The sequence below is a fragment of the Narcine bancroftii genome, unplaced genomic scaffold (assembly GCF_036971445.1).
Source record: "Narcine bancroftii isolate sNarBan1 unplaced genomic scaffold, sNarBan1.hap1 Scaffold_269, whole genome shotgun sequence".
Taxonomy (NCBI): domain Eukaryota; kingdom Metazoa; phylum Chordata; class Chondrichthyes; order Torpediniformes; family Narcinidae; genus Narcine; species Narcine bancroftii.
The window spans coordinates 177,373-183,866 of NW_027212004.1; the positions used below are offsets into that span (position 1 = coordinate 177,373).

The following is a 6,494-nucleotide window of genomic DNA, read 5'->3' on the forward strand; positions in this document are numbered from 1 at the left end:
TTAAGTCTAGTTCTGAACGATGGTTATAAGATGAATGTTTTCTCCATCCTGCTGCCCCAAATCACCAAATATTAGGACATGTTCTTGACAATAAATCCTGATTCTGAACCTGACAAGATATGAAAGGTATCTTCACAAAAAGTGGAAATAGGTGCATGAGAACAAAAAATATGTAAATAATTACCTTCCCAGCAGGAGGCACACTGCACATCCGGCATCCGGATTGAGGCTCTTTCCACATCCGGCAGGAGGACTATTCCACATCCAGCATCCGGCAGGAGTCCCGTTCCACATCCGGCAGGAGGCCCATTTCACATCCGGCATCCGGATGGAGGCCCATTCCACATCCGGCAGGAGGACTATACCACATCCGGCATCTGGCAGGAGGCCCAATCCACATCCGGCTGGTGGCCCCTTTCATATCCGGTACCCGGCAGGAGGCCCATTGCTTCAAAGGCATGAGGCTCTCTTTTAAAATATTTTCAGTGGCCTTTACAGAAACAGGAAACAAACAGAAGCCATTAATCAATGGTAATACATAAAAAGGAATATTCAGATAAAATACAAATTATAAAAATAAATTGATCATGTCTAACCATTATATCATAACAAACAGAAATAAAGTGATAAACATTTAAACAATTAAAACATATGTGTAATAGAACATGATTTAAGGAGTATACTATACTCAAAATTCCTTCCCCTTCCCTTCTGAAGTTCTTTAGTGAGTACATAAAATTTCACTACCATTAAAAAACACAAACATATAAAGCAAGGTCCCAGTGATTAAATGTTACAAAAACTTTGAATTAAAGTGCCCATGGACATAGAATGTTTAAATGTGAATCTGTGGAAGAATATCTCATTAATTCAAAGTTAGGCCTGCCACCATATCACAGAGTAAATGTGTGTTTTTACGGGCAACAGCATCTTTCCAACTCATCAATATTACACGTCGAGCAACAAGGGAGGCAAAAGAGACTGCATGTGGTTAATTCATAGTTCAATTCATTTAGGTAGTCTCTGTTGATTCAAAGGGAGCAATATTAGATTAGTTATCAACTTCAGGACGTCCTTCAATACCATTGTTCCCTCAGTGCTGGTCAAAAAGCAACTAACTTTATCCCTCTGTACCTCACTCTGCAATTGGATCTTTGACATTCTCATTGGAAGACCACAGTCAGGACGAATTGGAAACAAGGTCTCTTCCCCACTGATCATCAACACAGGCGCAGTCCAAGGATGTGTGCTTAGCCCCCTGCTCTACTCTCTGCAAACCCATGACTGTGTGTGGTGAGCCATAATTCCATTGCTATCGACATGTTGGCTGATGACACCAGAATGGTCAGCAAACAATAAATGGCAATGATGAAGCGAAGAAGGAAGGACATAGATCAGCTGGTTGAATGCTAACAAATCAAACCATTCACTCAATGTCAATAAAACAATGGATAAGATTTTGGATTCAGCAGGAAGTCAAAAGAACACGACCCAGTCTTCATGGAGGTCTCAGGAGTGCAGATGTTCGCGAACGTCAAATTCCTAAGCATTAAAACTCTGAGGATCTGTCATGGAGCCTCCATGGTGATGCTTTCACAAAAAAGCCTCACCATTGGCTATACTGTGAGATGTACCTGAGGAGATTCATTATCGCAATGAAGACACACCTTAACCTCCACAGGTGTACTATGCAGATCATTCTGGTAGGTTGCATCACTGCCTGGTCTGGAGGTGCCATCTCTCAGGAAAATGATAATTTCGAGAGGGTGTTTAACTCTCCCTGTAACATCACAGGCACCAGAACTCACTCCAGTTAGAACCTATACATGACATGCTGTCTTAAAATAAAAGTCTCTATCATGTAAAACCTCCACCACACCAGACCATAACTTCCTCACTCTACTATCATTGGATAAGGTACTGGAGCCTGAGGAATAGAGGTCAATGCCACAATGTCAGTTTCTTCCATGATGCCACCAGATCCTGTATAATCAATGAGCCAAAGACACAGCCTTGCTTTTTTGTGCACTGTTAACTTTATTTTTAAGTCTAGTTCTGAACGATGGTTATAAGATGAATGTTTTCTCCATCCTGCTGCCTCAAATCACCAAATATTAGGACATGTTCTTGACAATAAATCCTGATTCTGAACCTGACAAGATATGAAAGGTATCTTCACAAAAAGTGGAAATAGGTGCATGAGACCAAAAAATATGTAAATAATTACCTTCCCAGCAGGAGGCACACTGCACATCCGGCATCCGGATTGAGGCTCTTTCCACATCCGGCAGGAGGACTATTCCACATCCAGCATCCGGCAGGAGTCCCGTTCCACATCCGGCAGGAGGCCCATTTCACATCCGGCATCCGGATGGAGGCCCATTCCACATCCGGCAGGAGGACTATACCACATCCGGCATCTGGCAGGAGGCCCAATCCACATCCGGCTGGTGGCCCCTTTCATATCCGGTACCCGGCAGGAGGCCCATTGCTTCAAAGGCATGAGGCTCTCTTTTAAAATATTTTCAGTGGCCTTTACAGAAACAGGAAACAAACAGAAGCCATTAATCAATGGTAATACATAAAAAGGAATATTCAGATAAAATACAAATTATAAAAATAAATTGATAATGTCTAACCATTATATCATAACAAACAGAAATAAAGTGATAAACATTTAAACAATTAAAACATATGTCTAATAGAACATGATTTAAGGAGTATACTATACTCAAAATTCCTTCCCCTTCCCTTCTGAAGTTCTTTAGTGAGTACATAAAATTTCACTACCATTAAAAAACACAAACATATAAAGCAAGGTCCCAGTGATTAAATGTTACAAAAACTTTGAATTAAAGTGCCCATGGACATAGAATGTTTAAATGTGAATCTGTGGAAGAACATCTGATTATTCAAAGTTAGGCCTGCCACCATATCACAGAGTAATTGAGTGTTTTTACGGGCAACAGCATCTTTTCAACTCATCAATATTAAACGTCGAGCAACAAGGGAGGCAAAAGAGACTGCATGTGGTTAATTCATAGTTCAATTCATTCAGGTAGTCTCTGTTGATTCAAAAGGAGCAATATTAGATTAGTTATCAACTTCAGGACGTCCTTCAATACCATTGTTCCCTCAGTGCTGGTCAAAAAGCAACTAACTTTATCCCTCTGTACCTCACTCTGCAATTGGATCTTTGACATTCTCATTGGAAGGCCACAGTCAGGACGAATTGGAAACAAGGTCTCTTCCCCACTGATCATCAACACAGGCGCAGTCCAAGGATGTGTCCTTAGCCCCCTGCACTACTCTCTGCAAACCCATGACAGTGTGTGGTGAGCCATAATTCCATTGCTATCGACATGTTGGCTGATGACACCAGAATTGTCAACAAACAATAAATGGCAATGATGAAGCGAAGAAGGAAGGACATAGATCAGCTGGTTGAATGCTAACAAATCAAACCATTCACTCAATGTCAACAATACAATGGATAAGATTTTGGATTCAGCAGGAAGTCAAAAGAACACGACCCAGTCTTCATGGAGGTGTCAGGAGTGCAGATGTTCGCGAACGTCAAATTCTTAAGCATTAAAACTCTGAGGATCTGTCATGGAGGCTCCATGGTGATGCTTTCACAAAAAAGCCTCACCATTGGCTATACTGTGAGATGTACCTGAGGAGATTCATTATCGCAATGAAGACACACCTTAACCTCCACAGGTGTACTATGCAGATCATTCTGGTAGGATGCATCACTGCCTGGTCTGGAGGTGCCATGTCTCAGGAAAATGATAATTTCGAGAGGGTGTTTAACTCTCCCTGTAACATCACAGGCACCAGAATTCACTCCAGTTAGAACCTATACATGACATGCTGTCTTAAAATAAAAGTCTCTATCATGTAAAACCTCCACCACACCAGACAATAACTTCCTCACTCTACTATCATTGGATAAGGTACTGGAGCCTGAGGAATAGAGGTGAATGCCACAATGACAGTTTCTTCCCTGATGCCACCAGTTCCTGTATAATCAATGAGCCAAAGACACAGCCTTGCTTTTTTGTGCACTGTTAACTATATTTTTAAGTCTAGTTCTGAACGATGGTTATAAGATTAATGTTTTCTCCATCCTGCTGCCTCAAATCACCAAATATTAGGACATGTTCTTGACAATAAATTCTGATTCTGAACCTGACAAGATATGAAAGGTATCTTCACAAAAAGTGGAAATAGGTGCATGAGACCAAAAAATATGTAAATAATTACCTTCCCAGCAGGAGGCACACTGCACATCCGGCATCCGGATTGAGGCTCTTTCCACATCCGGCAGGAGGACTATTCCACATCCAGCATCCGGCAGGAGTCCCGTTCCACATCCGGCAGGAGGCCCATTTCACATCCGGCATCCGGATGGAGGCCCATTCCACATCCGGCAGGAGGACTATACCACATCCGGCATCTGGCAGGAGGCCCAATCCACATCCGGCTGGTGGCCCCTTTCATATCCGGTACCCGGCAGGAGGCCCATTGCTTTAAAGGCATGAGGCTCTCTTTTAAAATATTTCAGTGGCCTTTACAGAAACAGGAAACAAACAGAAGCCATTAATCAATGGTAATACATAAAAAGGAATATTCAGATAAAATACAAATTATAAAAATAAATTGATCATGTCTAACCATTATATCATAACAAACAGAAATAAAGTGATAAACATTTAAACAATTAAAACATATGTCTAATAGAACATGATTTAAGGAGTATACTATACTCAAAATTCCTTCCCCTTCCCTTCTGAAGTTCTTTAGTGAGTACATAAAATTTCACTACCATTAAAAAACACAAACATATAAAGCAAGGTCCCAGTGATTAAATGTTACAAAAACTTTGAATTAAAGTGCCCATGGACATAGAATGTTTAAATGTGAATCTGTGGAAGAATATCTCATTAATTCAAAGTTAGGCCTGCCACCATATCACAGAGTAAATGTGTGTTTTTACGGGCAACAGCATCTTTCCAACTCATCAATATTACACGTCGAGCAACAAGGGAGGCAAAAGAGACTGCATGTGGTTAATTCATAGTTCAATTCATTTAGGTAGTCTCTGTTGATTCAAAGGGAGCAATATTAGATTAGTTATCAACTTCAGGACGTCCTTCAATACCATTGTTCCCTCAGTGCTGGTCAAAAAGCAACTAACTTTATCCCTCTGTACCTCACTCTGCAATTGGATCTTTGACATTCTCATTGGAAGACCACAGTCAGGACGAATTGGAAACAAGGTCTCTTCCCCACTGATCATCAACACAGGCGCAGTCCAAGGATGTGTGCTTAGCCCCCTGCTCTACTCTCTGCAAACCCATGACTGTGTGTGGTGAGCCATAATTCCATTGCTATCGACATGTTGGCTGATGACACCAGAATGGTCAGCAAACAATAAATGGCAATGATGAAGCGAAGAAGGAAGGACATAGATCAGCTGGTTGAATGCTAACAAATCAAACCATTCACTCAATGTCAATAAAACAATGGATAAGATTTTGGATTCAGCAGGAAGTCAAAAGAACACGACCCAGTCTTCATGGAGGTGTCAGGAGTGCAGATGATCGCGAACGTCAGATTCCTAAGCATTAAAACTCTGAGGATCTGTCATGGAGCCTCCATGGTGATGCTTTCACAAAAAAGCCTCACCATTGGCTATACTGTGAGATGTACCTGAGGAGATTCATTATCGCAATGAAGACACACCTTAACCTCCACAGGTGTACTATGCAGATCATTCTGGTAGGTTGCATCACTGCCTGGTCTGGAGGTGCCATCTCTCAGGAAAATGATAATTTCGAGAGGGTGTTTAACTCTCCCTGTAACATCACAGGCACCAGAATTCACTCCAGTTAGAACCTATACATGACATGCTGTCTTAAAATAAAAGTCTCTATCATGTAAAACCTCCACCACACCAGACCATAACTTCCTCACTCTACTATCATTGGATAAGGTACTGGAGCCTGAGGAATAGAGGTCAATGCCACAATGTCAGTTTCTTCCCTGATGCCACCAGATCCTGTATAATCAATGAGCCAAAGACACAGCCTTGCTTTTTTGTGCACTGTTAACTTTATTTTTAAGTCTAGTTCTGAACGATGGTTATAAGATGAATGTTTTCTCCATCCTGCTGCCCCAAATCACCAAATATTAGGACATGTTCTTGACAATAAATCCTGATTCTGAACCTGACAAGATATGAAAGGTATCTTCACAAAAAGTGGAAATAGGTGCATGAGAACAAAAAATAAGTAAATAATTACCTTCCCAGCAGGAGGCACACTGCACATCCGGCATCCGGATTGAGGCTCTTTCCACATCCGGCAGGAGGACTATTCCACATCCAGCATCCGGCAGGAGTCCCATTCCACATCCGGCAGGAGGCCCATTTCACATCCGGCATCCGGATGGAGGCCCATTCCACATCCGGCAGGAGGACTATACCA

The 6,494-nt window shown here is 41.7% G+C and overlaps 1 long non-coding RNA gene across 1 annotated transcript; it reads right to left on the reverse strand.

The window, feature by feature from the left end:
- Positions 1 to 204: 204 nt before the first annotated feature.
- On the reverse strand, positions 205 to 4,549 carry LOC138750795 (uncharacterized). Its single transcript, XR_011349510.1, has 3 exons — positions 4,270 to 4,549; positions 2,228 to 2,533; positions 205 to 490 (listed from the first exon to the last, which is right to left on the reverse strand). It is a non-coding gene; the product is annotated as an uncharacterized lncRNA (long non-coding RNA).
- Positions 4,550 to 6,494: the final 1,945 nt, after the last annotated feature.